We start from the raw sequence: 9,234 nt of genomic DNA, 5'->3' as shown, positions 1-9,234 counted from the left end.
GCCGAGTTCTCTTATAATAACCACGAGAGCGAATGCTTGTTACCTGCCAGTCACCTGCCGGATTCCTGCCTGTTACCTACCAGTTACCTGCCTGATTCCTGCTTGATACCTGCCTGATATCCGTTTACCTGCTTGCAAGCCTGCGGTCCGACGGTCTGCTTTCCTACACCTGTCAGTCTGTCTATGGACCAGCCTGCTCGCTCACCTGGGAGCGCTCATCTGCTACCTGCCTGCTAGCCTACCTGGAGGCTCCGCCGTCACTTGCCGTGACCACCTGCCTGTCCAGAGACTCTCGCCTGCTCACCTGGGAGCGCTCATCTGCTACCTGTCTGCTAGCCTACCTGGAGGCTCTGCCGTCACTTGCCGTGACCACCTGCCTGTCCAGAGACTCTTGCCTGCTCACCTGGGAGCGCTCACCTGCTACCTGTCTGCTAGCCTACCTGGAGGCTCTGCCGTCACTTGCCGTGACCACCTGCCTGTCCAGAGACTCTCGCCTGCTCACCTGGGAGCGCTCACCTGCTACCTGTCTGCTAGCCAACCTGGAGGCTCTGCCGTCACTTGCCGTGACCACCTGCCCGTCCAGAGACTCTCGCCCGCTCACCTGGGAGCGCTCACCAGCCACCTGCCTGCTGTCCTTCTACCCAGAGACTGTCCCTGTCACTTGCCGTGAGTACCCGTCCTCTACCCAGAGACTGTCCCTGTCACTTGCCGTGAGTACCCGTCCTCTACCCAGAGACTGTCCCTGTCACTTGTCGTGACTACCTGCCCGTCTTCCCTGGGAGCCACCCGCTTCCTTACATGGACTGCCCCCTTGTATAGTTGCACAGAGGTTCCACCTCCCAGACCCGTTACACCTGTGTTATACAGTTCAACTACCTTTTCCCGTAGATCCGTTTACAATTCTTTTGCCTTCCCCATGACTCACAATCCAGAAATCAGAGGCTGGATGAAAGATGCAAGAGTCTGTCTGGATCCCAGAAACTCACTCAGCTTTTATGCACACATACTGATTACAAGCAAACAGGTCACAGGTGAGGATGTTACCTTTAGTAGCCATTCAAACCCATTTGTGTCAAATTCTGTGCATGCTATCAGGCCAAAATCACCAGGGTATGTGAACTTTTGGTCAGGGTCATTTGGATGTTTTTGGTTGTCATTAAGATTTAAAAAGAGAAAACACAGTAGTTTGACAATAAATGGCTTCACCCAACCAATAACCATGAGTGGAGAAAACGTTTTTTGTTATCATTCATATTCTCTGAAACAAGACCAAGAAAGGAAAAATTCTGCTGGGGTATGTAAACTTTTGAGCACAACTGTAAATACAAGACCACCAATTGTATGGTAAAGCACGCTAATATCAGCGTATAATATAAGATAGTACACTTAATGTTATAGAAAGAGCTTGCGTCACATTTTTGGTGCAAACTCAATGATAAATGTACCCTGGTGTTTACTAACCGCTAAACCAAAGTTTTATTGCACCAGCGGAGTGAAAGGGATTTTATGACATCTCATCCATACGCTGAGAAAATCCACGGCGTGAATTGACCGGAGCTGCGGATTTGACATCACGTGTCAATTTATGCTGTGGATATTCACCTTCGATTTCATCCTTTGCAATACAAAGGAACAGGTCAATGGTAAAGGTGCATCATTGCGTAGTAGTAAAAGCAGCAATATCTGCACAATATCTGGGTGGATATTACCACTGTTCATTTGCTGTGGGAATTCCATTGTAGAAATTAAGCAGCAAATACATTATGTGAATAGAGCCACTAATAGTGGTGGGGGTCCTAAATCAATTATGTATGACACTGGAGTGAGAGCAAAATAGCTTTCCCTCACATCCCTTGTACACTTTTTACGGAAATCTTTCTGCCACCTATAAGGCCATAACTTTTTATGATGGGCCTCATTTTGTTAGTAGTGGAAGAAGAAAACTGAGTGATACAGGGAGAGGGGGCTCAGTGAGGGGTGATATAGGGGTAGGGGGTGCAGTCAGTCAGCGGTGAAAGAGGGGGAGGGGGCGCAGTCAATCAGGGGTGATACAGCGAGGGGGGGCTCAGTCAGTCAGGGGTGATACAGAGGGTGAGGGCTCAGTAAGTCAGGGGTGATACAGGGAGAGGGGGCTCAGTCAGTCAGGGGTGATACAGGAGGGGGCATAGTCAGTCAGGGGTGATACAGGGAGAGAGGAGGCTCAGTCAGTCAGGGGTGATATAAGGAGATGGGGCTCAGTAATTCAGGAGTGATACAAGAGGAGGGGGCACAGTCAGTCAGGAGCGATACAGGGGGAGGGGGCACAGTCAGTCAAAGATGATACACAGGGAATGGGTGCAGTCATTCAGGGGTGATACAGGGAGAAAATGCTCAGTCAGTCAGGGGTAATGCAGGAAGACGGGGCTCAGTCAGTCAGGGCTTACTCACTGCTAGGCTTCAGGGAACCCTCCTTCAATCATTGCAGCTGTAGTAGGGAGTCCTATAACTCCCTTTGCTGCTTACATTGTGGGGAAGAGGAGCGCGTGTTATGGATGACAGCACAGCTCATTATCTGAGCTTTGCTGTACAGCCGGGGAGAAGAGGACACAATGAAAGCTCACATTGATTGGCTGCCCTGCTTGTTCAACGCAGGGAAGAGCGGTGACATAAAAAGTAATCAGGGCGCAACAACACTTTGTTACTTACAAATAGTGAGCCGCAGTCTACAGCAGGCGAGAGTGTCTTCAATGCCGTCAGTGACGCGTGCAATGCTCTCCTGGGTTGTCTAACTCTGGGAGGAGCTGCAAGGAGTAGTGACGTAGAGGCTGGGAGAATGTCCTGCTTGCAGCTCCTCCCAGAGTTAGACAACCCAGGACAGCAGTGAGTGTATCAGACTGCGGCTCACTATTTGTAAGTAACAGAGCGGTTAGTATGCCTCTGGTGAGCCATTCTGACCCGGCATGTCCTCCTCCCCCACATATTACATATATAGCCAAGTTCCCCTCTCCCACATATAGCATATAGCATATATAGTCAAGTCCCCCTCCCCCACATATAGCATATATAGTCAAGTCTCCTTCCTCTATTTATAGCCTATATCCGGGGCTGGCTCCAGGTTTTTGTGGTCTTTGGGCGAAAGAGTCTCAGTGGGCCCCTTTAACACATACCACCATTGATGCACAGATACAGAGGAGAAATATAGGTATACAACACAGGGCCCAGCCTGTCCCCTCATCCTTCACATATGCAAACATGCACACACACACAGGAGGCAGACATGCACGCACAGGAAGCAGACATGCACACGCACAGTAGGCAGACATGCACACACACACACAGTACGCAGACATGCGCACACACTCATGGTAAGCAGACATGCGCACGTACACACACAGTACGCAGACATGCGCACGCACACACGCAGTACGCAGACATGCGCACGCACACACGCGGTACGCAGATATGCACACACACACGATATGCAGACATGCGCACGCGCACACACGGTACGCAGACATGCGTATGCACAGGGTATGCAGACATGCGCACGCACAGGGTACGCAGACATGCGCACGCACAGGATACGCAGACATGCACGCGCACAGGATACGCAGACATGCACGCGCACATGGTACGCAGACATGGTGCACAGATATAATACGTATGGTACAATACGCAGACACGACTGCCCTCCGGACATCTGTCATCAGTCTTCCCCAAGATTGTGGAGCCTACTGAAACAGACTAAGGAATCTTTTTAAATGCTTAGGAAGCCTTTGCAGGTGGTTTTTGTTAATTATTCTCATTTACTGAGATAATGACTTTTGTGTTTTCATTGGCTGTAAGCCATAATCATCAACATTAACAGAAATAAACACTTGAAATAGATCACTCTGTTTGTAATGACTCTATATAATAGATGAGTTTCACTTTTTGTATTGAAGAACAGAAATAAATTTACTTTTTGATGATATTCTAATTTTGTGAGATGCACTTGTATATATACTGTCATATTACACACATATCAATTTCATATGAAATAATATTTAAAAATGAAAACTGCTGCCACTCACAGTCTTCTGAGATCCAGGAAAGAGTCTGATGGCATTAGCTGCAGAAGATGGAGGAAGTCCGGGCAGCTGCTGCATGCTGGGCAGTGGCACCGCACCAATGACAGCCTAGCCTCATCAAACTCCTTCTGCAAGAGAGGGGTGATGGCGCTCAGACTGCTGTGGTAGTCACCTCCCCCGCCGTACCCGTGCTGTGGGGGAGGGGCGAGGCTATGGAAGCTGGTCAGATTGCTCCTCTGCTCCGCTGCCCAGCTAATCTGCTCCCATAGCAGCAGGCTCCCTCCCTCCCCTGCGGTGCTCCTGCTATGTGTCCAGTCAGAATGACACTGATTCCGGAGAGCTGTTACTGTCAGTGACACCTCTCCTGCACAGATGTTAGTCTGACTCCAACACCTAGCGCCAGCACAGCAGGGGAAGGAGGGAGCCTGCTGCTATGAATGCCATTAGCCGGGCAGTGCATCCCTTTGCTAGGGTATGTGGGGGAGGAGCCTTCTAACGCAGTCAGAGCTGGCCCTGCATCAGGGCCCACCGGAGGATTCACCGATTTCCTGGTGGGCTAGTCCGAGCCTGCTTGAATGTCAGACTATTTGCAATCATTTCTCTCCCATATAGGCTGAGTATTGAAACTGTCTGGTATTAATACTCAACTTCTTTTACTTAAAGTGAAGCTATCAGAAAATAAACTATTGTTTAAATCGGGTTTTTGTGTTAAACTTATTGTTTGGGGGCAATTTTTTTCCATATCACAGTGTGTACTATAAATAAAAACCACAAGTCTTGCAATTTTCAAACCGACCACTTGGGCTTTTTTTTTACTTTAACTTCCTGTTGTTTCAGGAAACAACACATGTACATTAACCACAATGAAAAGATCCTATCTTTTATATTAAAGCATCTAATGAGCATATGCAAAGGTCATTGTGAAGGAAGAGGGAGCAGGGAAAGCTGTAACATTAGCTATTTTGATTGCTGGATCCTGTGTTATCAGCTGTGTTTCAGAGATGTTACCTCTCATTGCAATCCTGCCTCTGCTGATAAGGAGCCTGCTGAAAACTCTTCCTGAAAAGACAGAAAGTATGAGTCTAAAAAAAGCCCAAGTGGCCATTGTGATTTTTTTTCTTTTGTATTAAAGATCATCATATGAAAAAAAAAATGCCAACAATTTAAACAAAAATAATGTAACACAAACCTCTGAAACATACAATCAGTCATTTTCTGCTGATAGCTTTGCTTTAAATTAACACTAATCCTAAAAATAAATGTTCAAATAAAATAAGAAAATAATTGTCTTCTCCGCTTGTTAGTCTGCAGCATTTCCGGCCTGATCATGAAACTGTCTTGTAGAAATCCTGCAGAGAACACAAGCATCAATCTCTTGTCAATCAGTTCCATCTTTGGCTGCTGAAGCCCTGACCCTTGGACAAGGAGATGGTATGATATTTTGTCCTACTACAAACAGGGCAGAGGGGGGAGGCTCCTGCTGCAGACACTTGTCTTACATCAACACACAGAAAAGTAAGTAGAAGAATGGGGAACATGGGTGAGATATTGAGACACACAGAGATTTCTTTATATATATATTACTGTATAATTTGTGACAGGTGTTGAAAAAATGCTGCAAAGTAAGAATGCTTTAAAAAATAGAAGAGGGAATAATTTATATTTTTAGCAAACAAATGCAAAGTTAATGAGCAAAAGAGAAATCTAAATCACATCAACATTTGGTTTGACTGCCTCTTGCCTTCAATAAGAGCTTCAAAGCATCAATTCTTCTAACTATAATTGTATATAGTTTTTTACAGAACTCGGCAGGAGGTTGTTCCAAACATCCTGGAGAAGTAACCACAGATCTTCTGAAGATGTCGTTTGTGCAAATGCTTCTCTCTCTTCATGTAATCCTAAACAGACTGGGTGATGTAAGATCAGGGTTCTGTGGGGTCCGGATCATCACTTCCAGGACTTCTTGTTCTTCTTCATGGATAAGTAGTTACCTATATTTCTCATCATTGAGAACTCCAAGAAAAGGGCAAAGTTGGAGATCATAGACGCAGTGATCGGCCATGGAAACTTAGTACAGCAGATGAAAGACACATCATGCTTACTTCCACTTGAAATCAGAAGATGTCCAGCAGTGCCATCAGCTCAGAACTGGCAGCAACCAGTGGGACTCAGCTACCCCCATGTACAGTCATGGCCAAAAGTATTGAGAATGAGACAAATAGTAATTTTTCCAAAGTTTACTGCTTCATTTTTTGTAATGGCAATTTGCATATACTCCTGAATGTCAAAGAGTGATCAGCTTAACAGCAATTAATGTACTTGCAAATTCAATATTTGCCCAGAAAATGAATTTTAACCCCCAAAACACATTTCCACATCATTGCAGTCCTGCCTTAAAAGGAGCAGCTAACATCGTTTTAGTGATTGATCCATTAACACAGGTGTGGGTGTTGATGAGGACAGGGCTGGCGATCAATCAGTCATGATTAAGTAAGAATGACGTCACTGGACACTTTAAAAGGAGGCTGGTTCTTGGTATCATTGTTTCTCTTCAGTTAACCATGGTTATCTCTAAAGAAACACGTGCAGCCATCATTGCACTGCACAAAAATGGCCTAACAGGGAAGAGTATCGCAGCTACAAAGATTGCACCTCAGTCAACAATCTATCGCATCATCAAGAACTTCAAGGAGAGAGCTTCCATTGTTGTCAAAAAGGCTCCAGGGCGCCCAAGAAAGACCAGCAAGCGCCAAGACCGTATCTTTAAACTGTTTCAGCTGCGGGATTGGACTACCAGCAGTGCCGAGCTTGCTCAGGAATGGCAGCAGGCTGGTGTGAGTGCTTCTGCACGCACTGTGAGGCGGAGACTCTTTGAGCAAGGGCTGGTTTCAAGGAGGACAGCAAAGAAGCCACTTCTCTCCAGAAAAAACATCAGGGACCGACTGATATTCTGCAAAAGGTACAGGGAGTGGACTGCTGAGGACTGGGGCAAAGTCATTTTCTCTGATGAATCCCCTTTTCGATTGTTTGGGACATCTGGAAAACAGCTTATTCGGAGAAGAAGAGGTGAGCGCTACCACCAGTCTTGTCTCATGCCAACTGTAAAGCATCCTGAAACCATTCATGTGTGGGGTTGCTTCTCAGCCAAGGGAATGGGCTCACTCACAGTCTTGGCTAAAAACACAGCCATGAATAAAGAATGGTACCAGAATGTCCTCCAAGAGCAACTTCTCCCAACCGTCCAAGAGCAGTTTGGCGCCCAACAATGCCTTTTCCATCATGATGGAGCACCTTGCCATAAAGCAAAGGTGATAACTAAATGGCTCATGGAACAAAACATAGAGATTTTGGGTCCATGGCCTGGAAACTCCCCAGATCTTAATCCCATTGCGAACTTGTGGTCAATCATCAAGAGACGGGTGGACAAACAAAAACCAACAAATTCTGGCAAAATGCAAGCATTGATTATGCAAGAATGGACTGCTATCAGTCAGGATTTGGTCCAAAAGTTGATTGATAGCATGCCAGGGAGAATTACAGAGGTCTTGAAGAAGAAAGCGCAACACTGCAAATATTGACTTGCTGCATTAACTCATTCTAACTGTCAATATAACCTATTGGTACTCATAATATGATTGCAATTATATTTCTGTATGTGATATAAACATCAGACAAACACAGATAAAAACCAGAGGCCAGCAGATCATGTGAAAATATAATTTTGGTGTCATTCTCAAAACTTTTGGCCATGACTGTACTGTTCGGAGAAGTCTGGCCAGAACTGATCCTTATGGACGAATTGAAAGCAAAAACGAACGCATTCGACACGGAAACAAGGTCAAGAGACTTAACAATGCATGAAAGCATAGTGACGGGGTGCAGAAAAATGGCAGCAGGTGCTCAGCACCGATGAGTCAAAATGTGAAATACTTGTCTACAACACAAGACAGTTAATCAGCCTGGGGCAGTGCGGCCATTGTCCCTGACTGTTACCACAGGAGCTCGGTTGTAGCTGTGCCAAGCTCCCGGTGGTAATCATGCGGGGAAGTGATGATATTTCTAGTGGAAACCGCAGCAGGAAATGTTCCTTGTCTGGGAAGTTTTTGTAGGATTTTTTTTTTCATTTTTGGAAGAGATTTTTTTCTGGAGCGTTTTCTTGTAACCTTTTCATTGGATGGTGTCTAGTTTTGAATGTTTTTCATCTGGAAATAACTAACATACGGTACACTTTTTCTTTTTTTGCCCACATTGTGTTTTGTTTCGAATCCTGAAATTGAAAAATATGCTTAAAAGACTGGATAGGAAGAGTCTTTTAAGCGTTTTTTGAGCAATTTTTCAGACTCCTCAAAAAACTTGATGTCAACATGCCCTTCGAGACCAGATTTTCTAACAAAGCAAGAATGCAAACGCTAGATAGAGGAAACATGGCCAATAATCCTTATCTCACGGTTCTTGCATGTATAGAGAGCAGTATACTTGGTGACCTATTATTATGCAGGCTACTGAATTACAGAAAAATTCAAGTTCGAGTGTCCTTCACTACTAGCCTGGTCGTATCAGGTCTGTCTCAGCCTTGTCTCTAGGGGATCAATCAGCAGTATATGCTACAGGTAAACAGCATAACAATATGGCTGCAATACATCTGTCTTTTATATCCTCACCCACCTACCTATAAGACAGCAGGCCACGCCACTGCTATGGGGCCCGTGAACCGGCACTGACACCGGGCCCCCCCTCCGCCTATCTGCGCCCACACTGCCCACACACAATGATGGGGCGGAAGCGTCTGCTGATGCTTACTCCTTCATCATCATTGCTTGTGCTGACGACCAGAGGGGGGCTCTAGCAGTCAACGCGAGCAATGAGGATGGAGGAGGGGGTGTCAGCAGACGCTTCCACCCCCATCAGTCTTCCTCGACGTCTGACGTGTCAGAGCAGCGACATCGATGACGTCATTACAGGGCACCCACTGTTCTGATATGTGCAGCACTTCACACCAAAGGCTAAGCAGATCAGAACATCTGGTGGAACAAGGAATAAGGAGAGGTGAGTACTGTGTTTATTTTTTGAAATCAGTGACAAAAGAGTATGGAGGATCATGGGGGGTGCATTATACTGTATGGAGGACCATGGGGGGTGCGTTATATTGTATGTAGGACCATGGGGGGTGCATTATATTGTATAG

Source organism: Phyllobates terribilis, unplaced genomic scaffold, assembly GCF_046119375.1.
Source record: "Phyllobates terribilis strain yellow unplaced genomic scaffold, ASM4611937v1 Scaffold_12__6_contigs__length_324123572, whole genome shotgun sequence".
NCBI lineage: Eukaryota > Metazoa > Chordata > Amphibia > Anura > Dendrobatidae > Phyllobates > Phyllobates terribilis.
This window is presented reverse-complemented; position numbering follows the sequence as displayed.